Consider the following 14,670-nt stretch of genomic DNA (forward strand, 5'->3'; position numbering starts at 1 on the left):
GACGAATGAGGCGAGTGATTGTGGAAATTTCCGTGAAACGAGAGAAAATGCAGACAGTGTTCCTTCAATTAAGCAGTCTCTTGCACATCACGAGTCAACTGGAGATTTATCGCAACTAACGATCGAGATTTATGTGTCGAGATATATTTAGAGACGACCGCAGCTCGAATTAGCCTTCCGTTCCTATTTTAATCACGATTCTGGAGCATTATCAGAAGCGGTAAAAATGCCACAACGATCGTTTTTTTTATAAAAAAAAAATAGATATTGAAATATAAAAAAAAGAGATATTGAAAATTATTCCATAAAAAAATTATGATACTTATTTTTAGAACTATGTATTGAAAAAAAAATTATATATAGTAAACCATTATATAAAAATTTGAAAATGTTACTTGTGAGGCTTTTACATCTCATTACTTCAAAATTTGGGAACGTTAAAATATTATATTTATATCGCATAATTTGTTCGACATGTTAAATCCATGTGATTTGTCGCGCTGTTAAAATAATTTGCAATAATTCTTGGGAATACGGTGGCGATTTTCCCGCGGTAAATGGACATGAAAGACGGTAAGGGACGAGTGGATAATCCGACGGGTACCGCGTTTACACTGTAAACAACGTCTTGGTGTTGGGAAAATATTATTGTAACGGGGGTTGGCAGCTCTGTCTGAATCCTCGTGAAAGCGATACAGCAGTTTATATCGGAGCCAGGTGCCAACTTTCCGAGATAATGCTTAAGGCAATGAAGAAAGAAAATATAACGGGTGGCAGGCAGAGTAGCGCGGTTGCCAACTGTACAACTGACATCGTAATTACTATAAATTGCTACATCATCGTATTTGTATTATGATCAAACCACTTTGCTGTTACGTAACGCTGATATTAAGTCAATGATGATTAATACGCGTAGTAATTTATAAACCTAATAAACCTAGTAATTAACTATATTTTTATTATCGTTTGTTCTCTACAAAGTAAAATCCACGCGACAAACTTCATCCTTCGAGAAGAGAAAATATAATTAATGTTTCTATTTTGTCTTTATTTACTCCGAACGGGGTAAAATCGATTTCGACGACACGACAAGCGACAGCACGTGCCACCCGTTAATTCGAATCAGCTCTCGTCAGTTTTTCGAAACATAAATCTCGTTTACGATATGTATCCCGACGCTTTTCCCTTTATTCTCTCCGATCTTTACAATATATTTCGCTTTCACGAGAATTTACAGTTCCAATACTTTTTTAATTATTACATTCGAACATATTGGTTCGAAACAGCTCGTAATATTTTAATCAGCCACGCTAATGGCTAAATATGTACGGTATCAATCAATAAAAAAATTCTGGCATATAAGAAGAAAATTATTTCGGCAGAAATTTATCAAACAGAAACATCTGTTTATGAGAAGAAATTTCACGACTCAAAAAATTGCAATTAAAAAAATATAATGTTTATATTTTTTAATGTATATCGTTGTTAGATTGCCATCGGATTAGATCAGAATGCATCTTAATAATGCGCATAAAAAGCGAATACGGTTTACGATGAACGCGCGGTGCAATTAATATAAATCTCACGGTCGCCGAGACGCGCGACAAATCCCCGCCGTCAATTTCTTGCGCGTATTACCCGGCAGATAATATTGCGAGCTCCGAGAGGGGTATGAAAGCTATTCCTCGTCCGGGTATTCGAGCGGAGGATGCTGGAAGAGGAGTTGGAAGCTGTCCCGTTCTCTCTCGCTCGTTTTCCCGTCTCTCTCCATCCTTCGTCGGTAAATCGCTCGGGGCGTGCTAACGAAACCATCATAAGCAAGCACTCTTCGACAAATTCATAAAGTACAGTTCATAAAACGTGTACTTAAAGCGCGGCGGGGTGCGGACGAAGGACAACGAAGCTCGTAACTCGGGCGTGTCAAGTTGACCGGATAAACCGATGGCGCGTGCAACGTGAATTTTCTCAACCAGGTTCAAGCATTCTCGAATATCGAGATACTTGGGTGTGGTCGAAGGAATCTTGTTCGTTATTAAAATTAAAATTAGAGGCTTTTAAAAATTCTATCGCCAAAATTAGCACCGAGGCTGCTGCGGTAGATTTTTCAAGATTAAAAATTAAGCTCGAGGTTTATCCATCACCCTTTAAATTAAACCACGATAAAGTATCAAGATATAATCATCCTTTTCCACGCACAAGGATCGCGCTCAAAAGTGAATGATACTTAAAATTAGGGGCTTTTAAAAATTCTATCGCCAAAATTATCGAAATTACTGCGATAAATTTTTCGAGTTTTCTCATAAACAGATTAAAAATTAAGCTCGAGGCTTATCTATCACCCTTTAGATTAAACCGCAATAAAGAATCAAGGTACAATCATCCTTTTCCATGCACGAGCATCGCGCACAAAAGTGAATGATACTTAAAATTAGGGGCTTTTAAAAATTCTATCGCCAAAATTACCGAGGCTGCTGCGATAAATTTTTCGAGTTTTCTCATAAACAGATTAAAAATTAAGCCCGAAGCTTATCTATCACTCTTTAGATTAAACGGCGATAAAGTATCAAGGTATAATCATCCTTTTCCATGCACGAGCATCGCGCACAAAAGTGAATGATACTTAAAATTAGGGGCATTTAAAAATTCTATCGCCAAAATTACCGAGGCTGTTGCGATAAATTTTTCGAGTTTTTTCATAAACAGATTAAAAATTAAGCTCGAGGCTTATCTATCACCCTTTAGATTAAACCGCGATAAAGTATCAAGGTATAATCATCCTTTTCCACGCACAAGCATCGCGCACAAAAGTGAATGATACTTAAAATTAGGGGCTTTTAAAAATTCTATCGCCAAAATTATCGAAACTGCTGCGATAAATTTTTCGAGTTTTCTCATAAACAGATTAAAAATTAAGTTCGAAGCTTATCTATCACCCTTTAGATTAAACCACGATAAAATATCAAGGTATAATCATCCTTTTCCACACACAAGCATCGCGCACAAAAGTGAATGATACTTAAAATTAAGGGCTTTTAAAAATTCTATCGCCAAAATTATCAAAATTGCTGCGATAAATTTTTCGAGTTTTCTCATAAACAGATTAAAAATTAAGCCCGAAGCTTATCTATCACCCTTTAGATTAAACAACGATAAAGTATCAAGGTATAATCATCCTTTTCCATGCACAGCATCGCGCACAAAAGTAAATGATACTTAAAATTAGGGGCATTTAAAAATTCTATCGCCAAAATTACCGAGGCTGTTGCGATAAATTTTTCGAGTTTTTTCATAAACAGATTAAAAATTAAGCTCGAGGCTTATCTATCACCCTTTAGATTAAACCGCGATAAAGTATCAAGGTATAATCATCCTTTTCCATGCACAAGCAACGCACACAAAAGTGAATGATACTATCGTAAGCGAGATCGCTCGTGCGACTTCCTGCTTCAATAATAATTGCAATAATTCCTACCTTTAACCGCGATCTCCTCCCTTCCTCTTCGGATGCTCCACGTCGGGGACGTCCCGAGGATCTCTGAAACAACAGATAGGTTCGTGGTTAGACAACAAAGACGTGATCCATTAACCGCGCGCATAGTAAGCGGCACGCGAACATAATGACGGACAATGGTGCGTATGAAACTTGCATGCACGCCTCGTCCGAGGGTTCGATTGCGCGCTATAAATTCCAGCGGATGCATCTCTGCGCGTAACAGGATACAACGCATGCACGAGATGCGTGAGTGCGGAGTTTTGTTTCTGGGAACCTCGACAAAGTAACAATCGTCTGTAGGAAATTATGCTTGTCTCTCCCTCTCGCTCTTTCTTTCTCTTTTCTTCTCTGTTATAAAGAAAGGATATTAATTACCGTTCGCCTCTCTCACAGTCGGAAGAGGCCCGGATAATATTCGTCACTGGCGCGCACGGGGCCCCGGGGGCCCAAGAAACATTTCTACGGCACTCTCGCCACCAGGGCATAAGCGAGAGAGATCGAGAGTGTGTTAAAACGCATTCTAATGCGTGAATGCATGCGTGCTGGTCCGCGTGAGCGTGTGCACGATGCTTTAACAAGGGTCTGACAGGCTCGTTGCCGTTGTTATTTATCGGTTATGTCGGCGCATCTCCCATCTCGACGAGAAAAGCCCCCGCTATCCTCTCCCCTCCGCCTTCTCCGTCTCTCTCTCTCTCTCTCCCTGCGCTCCTGGCACCCCGGTTCGCCCTGTCTCTCCCTCTCTTTCTACCGCGCTCATCCCTCGTCGACTCGCGCGTGTAAAAGTCGCGCATACTCTCGTGTGTGCATCAACCAACAGCGTAACCGTGCGAGCTCTACGCGAGGATCGTACCCCGTCGATGAAGGTTAACATGAGATGAGCAACGAGAACATAATTGGTCCTACCGTAAAGATTTAGCGTCGCGAATATCTGCATTTACATATCGGGTTAATTAAAGTTGTAAATTGCCGTTCTACGACGAGTGATTTCATCGAATGTTTCGATGAGAATCTCCTCTCATTTGTTACCCGAAATGTGTTTTAATGATTATTGCATTATACATATTTACATAGCGCGAGTGTAACTTGACCTTTACCGAGAATTTTTCTTCAAACAAGGATAAATCTTCATTTTTTTTCTTTCAAGAAATCTCCAATTAAATTTCGTGAAGTTTCTGAGATGCTCATTGATTTAAAAATAAAAAAGTAACAAAAAACGTTTAAAAATACAGTTTTAATTATTGCAATTAATTAAAAAAGAAAATATTTCTTACGTAATATTTCCTCGTGTTTCGAGTAAAATGGATTTTCGTTATCCCTACGCCATTGGTGAGCATAATGTGGCTTATGGAGAACGACTATGGTGGACGAGTGCATTTCTCTGCGGCCGATCGTAGTTAGAGCACGACGTTAGAGCGCGGAAAGAATAGAGGAGGGTGGTGGCGGAGAGGAGGAGGGAGGAGGGAGGCGAACTGTTAGCCGCCAGCACGTGTTAAAAACATAACCACTTACTTGAATGGGGTTAGCGTTTATTTATCGCGTGCTCACTCCCTCCCATCTCTTCTCCACCCCTCCCCACCCCCTCTCCCGCGTCTCGTCCCCGGAGATAATTCGCCCGGCGTGAAGCTTACACATCCGTAGCAGCTGAAATTATCGTGGAAAAATCGCCGCGACGATCGTCGAAACGTTTCCTCCCGCCCACTGAGTGATTTCGGCACTTAGCGATAGCAACTTATTACGATATTGAAGAATGACGGAATTATGACTTCCAGTCGGTCCCTCGAGCGGCACGACGCTAATTTTAAGAGTGCTCGATCGTAAGACACGCTTGCTTTATTTTGGGAAATTATCTCAGAGCTCTTGTATATTCCACACAATCCGGAGATTGTACGGAAAAAATTAATACAGTTGTCGCCATCTCTTTTAATTTTAGTAATTTAAAAATTTAAAGTTCGATTAGAGATTAAATCCTTATCTGTGAGAGATCGATTTTACTTTAAACGTAAAATCACACGCATGCATAATTCTTATTTATTTAAAACTAGTCTCACAAATCACTGTTCTAGTCTATTTTATCAAATCTCCAAAAAATACTATAATAAATAATTTAGATAATTTATAATAAATAATATAATTTATATATAATAATAATAATAATAATAATAATAAATATAATAATAAATATAATAAATATAATAATAAATATAATAAATATAATAATAAATATATATAATAATAATATAATTTATATACAATATAATAATAAATAATATAATTTATAACAAATAATAAATAATATAATTTATAATAAATAATTTAGATGCATCTAGTATTTTTATACCTGGATGAGATAGTAAAGTTTAGATTTTCTAGACGATTCGCAGCAACGATCGCCGAATGACTGCCGCGTAAAAGGACGAGAAAACACCAGGTTAACACCAGCTGGACGGATTTATCAGGGGCGTATCCCGTGGGAGACGTCCCGACAGCACGTTGACCGACAGCTCCCGGGGGTACGCGGCCGCTCATACATGCGAATTGGGAAAATTTTCACGCTGGAAGAGCGGATTGTAACAACAGCAATCACCGACCATGGACTGCGGTAGGAGGAGGCTCGTTACGGTTTTAATCGTTTCATCAACTTGTTGTTATCGCGCCGAATGGCCGACCATTTGACAGACGATCGGCCGGCGATGGAGAGCGACTTGTTTTGTCCCTCGTGCGTTTTCACGTCGATTTGCGTGAAATACGAGACCGACGATGTGCAAAAGTCTAACGGAACAGTGGAAAAGTTGAGAAGAGGTACGCATGATAATCGTAATGTACGAATTAAAATCGGAAACTCGGTGTTTCTAGAAACTAAAATTAAATTATTTAGCGTTTTTCTGAAAAGATTCGTCGATAAAGGATAATTTTTTCCAGAGATAATTAATTAACGTAAATTAATAGTTGAGTGGCATAATGTTTTTCTCATCTGTGATTACACGTAAGGTGTTTCAAAATTCGTAAGGAGAAATTTAGAAAAATATGTCAGCTGCAGGAGAAATGGATCTGAGATTAAACGCGCTTCGGTCCCGCGTGCATAGATCACTTAACAATCACGGTTAATACATCTGCGAGGCGTCGTTAATACGAGTCTGCATAGTTTCTGGGGACTTAACGAGGCCGTAAATCGCGTGGGATGTCCTTTCTTTCCGGGAAAGATCGTGAATCTGCGCGGGCGCGGAGCGCTGGTCAACCGAGGCCGACATTCGATCTGTTTTCGAATTAGACGGCGAGGTAGTCGCTCGTAAAGATAGTGGTACGCGCGCAAACACGACCGAAGCAGATCCTATCTCGTAGAATTATGTCTTTATTAGGCGGAATCTCTGTCCGATGACCATAACGGTTTCCCGAGTTGCGGAGAGCCGCAGGTGTGCGCGCCAGGACCGCCTCGGCAGGACGAAAGCGAGAGGAATATGTCAGGATCCACAAAAAATGACGCGATACGGGCGGAAAAGCCGAGAATCTTTTCGGGAATCGGGAATTTATCTTTCAGCTGAATCTTCCTTATTTATTGTTAGGTCTCCTGCTCTAATGTCATTATCAATCGATTACTGAAGACGCAGCGCATTTAGCTATTATTTAGTGTTTAAAACGTTATTAAAAATATTATTAAAAATATTATTAAATATTATTATTATTAAAAATATTATTAAATATTATTATTATTAAAAATATTATTTAAAATATTATTTAAAATATTATTAAAAAGCTTTTTAGGAAGTTAAGAGAAAAAGAAAATTAATTAAATAATATTTGTAATTTTATTCTAATGTTAATATTATATAATTTTTATTATATAATATTAATATTATATAATTTTATTTCTGAAGAGAAAAGATATGCATGTATTAAAGTTCGAAATACATCACACGTAGAAGAATTTTACATATATTGGTTTTAGACATGATTTTTTTAAACGCAAAATTAATTCTCTGAACATTTACATTTTTTCACGCTAATTTTTTCAACATTATTAATCATCCACAATCAATAAATATAAATATGCTAATCGCATACTAGAGCCATCAATGTTTTGATATTTTCAAAGAGCATGAATATACTTTACATGTATTTGAACCGATGCAGATCGCGGTTACTCAATTTTATATTGACAGTTGAAACTACGAACGATCGAGGTAGAGTGAGATTTCCATGGCGTTATTGATAAAGTATGACTAATCGGTAATCATGTTGTACACCGTTGCCAATACGTACGACTGACAGCAATATCCATCTTGCAATGTTTTTTTTTGCGAGGCGTTCGACAGAATAAAGTGGGCTCGTTTTGTTGGATTAAACGCTTCGCGATCTCCACGGCTCAATTTATTCTTACATTGCTTAGCTTGCATCCGTCAAAGAAATTGAAACACAAATTAATGGCAATACAAAGATCTCGCATTAGATTACATTTTTTAAATAAAGAAACCTAAAATAATACACAAAGATATTAAGAATTGCAAGTGAAATTAATAAATAAATTCCCTCTCGTGTTCAAGTATGTATATTAAAAATTGCTATGTTATATGTCCTTTAGACAAATAAAGATGTCGATGAAATTGAGCATAGAAGATTCTGTAGAATCAAATATATTTTCATGCCTTCTCTAGATCTTCGAGCGACCAGAAAAGAATGAGATCTCTCTTAGTCTATTCTTGATCGCCGAGTTTTTGGGAGATCACGGGAACTGACCGTAAATCTATCGTCTTTTTTGCAGGTACCGTTAGTCCTTCCTACTCCAACCACACGCTCTGAATGTATTTTCGTAAAAGATATCTTGATATTTTTTTTCTTTTGATTCCCGCGCGCGTCGAGAAGCGGGGAAAGGGAAAGAAAAAAAATATAGCAGTATCCTAGGAATGAGCATGCGAGATTACAGTGAGCGATAATCGGTAAAATTAGGAAAGCCTGGATACGGCATTTGTCACCTATATATGCCGGCTCTATCTCCGGACGATCTGTGATGAGAGTTGTGACACTAAAGCCTAATCGCCTTCGCGTTTCGATCTCCATGTCCCATAATCAAATTAAATTCCAATCTAGGAATCTCGAGAATCTGTAGCGTACAAATAAATATTATATAAAAACACGAAACATATTACCGGTCAAAAATATTGCATCATTTCCAAAAAATACAGAAAATGTAAGCAATAAGCGAATAAATTAATTTTTTCTCTAGCTGTTTTGCTCATGTTCAAAAAATTATTAAAGCGTAACAACAATAAAACAGAATTTAATATTTATATATATTTTTATTTATTAAAATAACGATTTTTCTCTATTTCTATAAGTGATGCAATATTTTGACCGGTATTGTATATATTACCATATACCACATTTCCCAACACAGTTGCAAAAATGTATAAATTTATCCAAAATTTGTCCCTTATTTTTAACTTCAATTTTTTTACGTTTATGAAGCCTAGAGATAGATTAAGTTTATAGGAATTGAGCTTCTCCCGACTTTGTACCTCAAATAGGCAATAAATGAGCAATTTCCCACTTAGAATTGGACAAAAGAACATCCGGCAAAACTATACTATTAAATAAATTTTAAATTTTAAAAGAGGATTATCTGATATAAAATATCAAAGTAGATGTTAGATTGAAATTTGAAACCAAAAGTAGAAGAAAAATTTCAACTCGAAAATATAATAATATATAATTTTTATTTATTTTCATAATTTGTAGTTATTTATTTTCAATTGTCCATTGATTATTTGACCAAATTATGTTCTTTGAAGTTACGGGTCGTTTATTTTATTTCAGTCAATGAGATGTACGAATAATGCCTTCAGTTTTGAAGGCCCCCCTGCTGAGAGACGTTTGACAGACGATGTCATACAATGCCATAATGCTGGGTAATTGTATCATGGATTTTTTAGAAAGCATTGTAATTTTTAAATTTTGAATAGGCAGAAGGCAATTTGGATTTTTCATGGATCCTATTTTTCTATAGATTCTCTTTCTTGCAAGCAGTTTGTTAATTTATGTCATCTTTCAAACGTATTTTTTTGACATAGTAGCCATTAACATAACCTTTGCAAACAGGGACAGATATTAGTGAAGTTTAATAGATTTAGTAACAATAGTCTTGTCCATTTAGGTTTGGTTAGATCCTTTTCCATTATTTTTAAAATCTTTCAAAGGTCTCGAAGAATTTCTTTTCTGTTACATATATATATATATATGTGTGTGTGTGTGTGTGTGTGTGTGTGTGTGTGTGTGTGTGTGTGTATGTGTGTGTAGTTTCTAGATGTTTTTAGATATTTCTAGATGTTAAAATTATGCGCGCAGAGAAAAATGTATACTGTGTATTCAAGTAAATATTATTTATTTTAAGTATATCATAAGTTTGTATATCCGCAAATATATCATAAGTTCACTACAAGCATTAAATTTAATTGAATATATTCTGAATTTTAGTGCAGTACTTTAGTCAAGAATATTAAATTAAAACAAAAATTTAGTTTGCTTATTACACAGAGTTGGCGTAAAGTAAATTTGATTTTTCTTTGATACAACTTGACAATATTCTTGAAGAGAAAATAAATTCTTCTTTTGAGTATATGATAATGAGATTTTCTAACACTTGTGATGAGTATATTTTAAGACTATTATCAAGAATATATTCTTTGTGAGAAGAAAACTATTACTTAAAAAAAGAAAAATAAACTGAGTAATCGCTTTTCTTGGCAGTAGAATCATATTTTTCTTTATGCAGTATTTAAAAAATTTTTAAGAATATTAAAGAATAATTAAATAGAAATATTAAAGAATAGAATTTTTTTTAAAAAACATCGAACGTTTACATTTAATATTACATATATTATTATAATTATATATATTATATATTTTATATATATTATATAATTATATATATTATATATTTTATATAATTATATATATTATACATTACATATTAAATATTCTTAATATAAATATTAATAATATTTATAACAACATGGAGGGATGTGCACAGAAATAAATATACAGAACATTCGAGCGGTTTTGGTAATTAAGACAATCAATATCTTGTTTATCCAAGCAATGTTGCAGTGTTGACAACTCAATAAGCTAATTAGTCGGACGTTCTCATTTGCGAGTCCCGTACGGTAAATATTACGTATACCGGTCTCTACTTCGCACGCACGCGGCCGTTTATATTTTACAGCAACCGATACGCAATTTACATACTATATACTACAGAGTAATGCGAGTTATGCAAATTTTAATCGGCAATAATATACATGCCCCGACCGCGGCACCTGCGCACCGGACACGCACCTTACCTTCCATCTCCCATCGCACGCCATAGGCATCCTACGCCATTGGCACCGAGCAATCGAAACGCCATTAGTACACGATGGCATTAAATGAGCGTGTTCTCCAGGCGGGTAGCCGTCTCCTTCGCGCGCGGCGCGGCTTCCACGAAAATTAACTACTCTCGCGGTGCTTCGATTTGAAATTCATTAATTCTCCCCCCTCCCCCTCTCTCCCCCGGATGTGCACGCACGGCGTAACCCAGACAACGATCACCCGCGGTGACCGAGGATCATTAACGCGCGCCTCGCCTCGTTTCATATTGGATTACATATTGGTTTTCTACGTAACGAGCGTAAACTTGTCGTTGCGCGGCTAAAAGCGATTAATAAATTAAGATATTGCGCTGTTGTACGTATGAAATGGCTTGACTTTGAAAAAGAAAAGCTCAACTTGCTTTGTTGAACATTTTCATAAATTACAAAGATATCACGTATTAATTACGTATCATTTTTTAAGTATCCAATTATATTTTTATACGTGAAAATTATATTTTGCCTTGTTGAATATTTTCATAAATTACAAAGATATCACGTATTAATTACGTGTCATTTTTTAAGTATCCAATTATATTTTTATACGTGAAAATTATATTTTGCCTTGTTGAATATTTTCATAAATTACAAAGATATCACGTATTAATTACGTGTCATTTTTTTAAGCATCTAATTATATTTTTATACGTGAAAATTATATTTTAGAATACTCGGGACAAGAGAACTCTCGGTATCGGAGGCCTATCTGATGCTTATCGAATGCGATAAGAGCCGCATCGAGGGTCCACTGATCGCGTTAGTTGCGCTCGTAACGAGATCTCGGCAATGACCTAATCGCCTTATCTAAATTAATGTAAATCGTCATTTGTCAGCGAGTACAATAATGGCCGGACAACGGGGGGCGGGAAAGAGTGTGGATTGTAATGTCGCGATGTGTTTCTTAATAGAGAAGCAGATAAGATCACCCCCCTCAATTATTTCTTCCTCTCTCTTTCTTTCTCTCTCGCCCGGCAGATTCACGCATGACGCTGAATAGGCGTGTTTTTCCTAGGGTATTACATTTCCCCGGGCTATAAATCGAAAGATAACGCTGATAACGTCGCCGAATTGAAAGCAAACATTCCATTGACACATACTTGCAAGTAGGGAGGGCAATTATGTGAATCGACGATCAGTTTGACTCGAAATTTGAATGCCTTCGCAGATTTGTTGTAATTGTATTAAAAATTAAATAGCATTATATAGACATCATATGATTGCAAAAATTCAATTTTTCTCTTCTTTTACTATTCGATAAAATTTTTAAAAGCTTTTGGTGAAAATATTTTGATGAAAGATATGAAATAAAAATCAGTAACGTTATGATGTAAATAGCAATTGATATAAATTAATCGAAGCTGAGATAACATTCTGCGTAAGATGTATTGCACTATTCTATAAAGTATACTAATGTTTCGAGAAATTGTATCATTAAGCATAATCACGAGACAAAATTATCCAATTTAGATTAAGATAATATAAAGAAAAACGGCTCATATGTGTAGATAGTGAACGGTATTGGGCTAGTTTCCTTATAAATCACGCGTAAAGAGCTAATAGCAATTTTCATGATTAATCGGTAAAGCGAGCAAAGCAGTCGCGCCACTTCAAGTAAGGCTCAGCGTGTAATTCATCGTATATAATAAATAAATAGAAATATTTACATGATTGCGCGAGAAACCCGATAATGGTAGTTCCATGACTCACCATAATTTAAAATGATAATTAGATCGATAATTACTAAATGTGGTCGCTCGTTCCCATAAGATTTACCAGCGCGTTTAAACGATCTATCGACACGATTGAAAAATATATTTTAATGACCGTAAAAAGATGACACATCGATTAACGTGGTCCAAAGGAAATAACATGGATGGAACAGCAGGATCCATCCTGCAGTCTAGCATTAAAATGCACGTTTAATCACCACTCGTTAATTATGGAAATCTCGGCTACTCGAAATAGCGGCAATTTTCCGCTAAACTTTATAATGTTTACGTATGATGTCATTTTGATAACAGTTAACAGTTCCCAGTTGAACAAAATTCTGTTAAATAATTTCCTGTAGAATTTTTAATATATAAAATTTAATATAAAATATAAAATAATAAATTAATATAAAATACAATATTTTTTGTTTAATTTTTGCCCGATATATTATAGCATTAATTGAAAAGCGTGCGTCAAAATAACGATACTCTTACTTGTCTTATTGACAAATTAAATAAGACACCCCAATCGCGACCTAGCATCATCAGCATATTAGGATCTGACAAATTAATCGGGCAACGAGAATAGAGTTAATAAAATTCCGTCACGGTGCCCGCAGCAGGCGTCTTCACCTTTTTCCCGAGAACGCGTAGCACGCTATTATTATTCATAAACCGGTCTATTCTCGCCCTAATCGAAATCAGGACGCGCCATTAAATTCCGGGGGCCGCGCCCTTTAATCGTCGCCTGACAGCGTTACGGGCGCGATTTGTCATCCACGAAATTGAGTCGCATCTGCACGGAACGCGCGCGTCCGGGATGCTGCGCTTCCGAGGTGCGCGCGCGCGCGCGCATGCGCACGCGCACACGGCCATACAGCTCCCGTTCCTTCGTACGTACGTGAAAGCGGGCGCACACGTCGAATCCACGTGGAACGTCACCACCGGGCGCACGTATTCGCGGATGCCGACTCTAATACCATCATATGGTCCTTGAGGGCGATATAATGCTCGAGTATATATATGTTATATATATGTTATATATATGGGCACGGACCATTAATATATGGCTGCTGGGGCCATTGTTGCGAATTAGGTGCCCATTGAACGACGCATTGTCAATGACAACGGGGGTCCGGGATGGAGGATGCAACGTGCACCCCCTCGTATACCAACCGCGTTTTGATATACCCCATAAGTGGACGCTCCCTTGTCCCGACCCCGACCCCCTTTATGTCGATGCGATGCACTTCTCCCATCGTTACGAATAAAGTTGGAATTGTGCCGAGAGATTAATAGAGTTGAACGTTCTTGAAAGAGGATATATCGAAATGCTCGAATTTTTTCTAAATAAAGATGGGGCGGACGGTTGAATCTCTTCAATATTTAAGCGAATTTGCAAACTCATACAATCGGTATTCTTTTCAAATATAACGCTGCTTCAAATAGTGGTTATAGTGTACTACAAAAAGTTGTTGCTAACTTCATTGATTAATTGTACTTAGCTATACAAAGTATTTTACGACAAAATTGGTACATAAAATGTTTAATATAATTATATAAAATATTTAATATAATTATAATAAATATTTAATTATAATTTTCTATTCAGAATAATGTATATACATACCTAGCAACGATCGCTTTTTCGCCACACATTGACAGAGAAAAAAAATCGGTTGAGGAGATGATTTCTCGAGTAGATATTATGATAGCAAGAGTTGGCGATGCGTTCAACGAAGAATCGACACTTTACGAAACACTTGCGAGAATAACTTTCCGCACGCGAAATACACTTTTATGCAGCAATAATCGCGAAAGATACACGGAATACGACGAGCGTGTAACATGTTGCATAAACCGCCATGTTGTATAAACCGCGAAAAATCTTTTCGATATTAATCTAACAGCACACATGACCAAGGGTCTCTCTCGTCCAGAGGATATCTAGAAGACAGTCAGAAAATTTTATATCCTCTGGATATTCACTCTGATGATCTCTGGATATCTTTTGAATATGTGTTGCTGTATAAGGTACGATTTTCAAAATGTCAAGAATCAAGATCAAAAG

Source organism: Camponotus vicinus, unplaced genomic scaffold, assembly GCF_025532165.1.
Source record: "Camponotus vicinus isolate PSW18456_S1 unplaced genomic scaffold, iyCamVici1.0 SCAF_1, whole genome shotgun sequence".
Classification (NCBI taxonomy): domain Eukaryota; kingdom Metazoa; phylum Arthropoda; class Insecta; order Hymenoptera; family Formicidae; genus Camponotus; species Camponotus vicinus.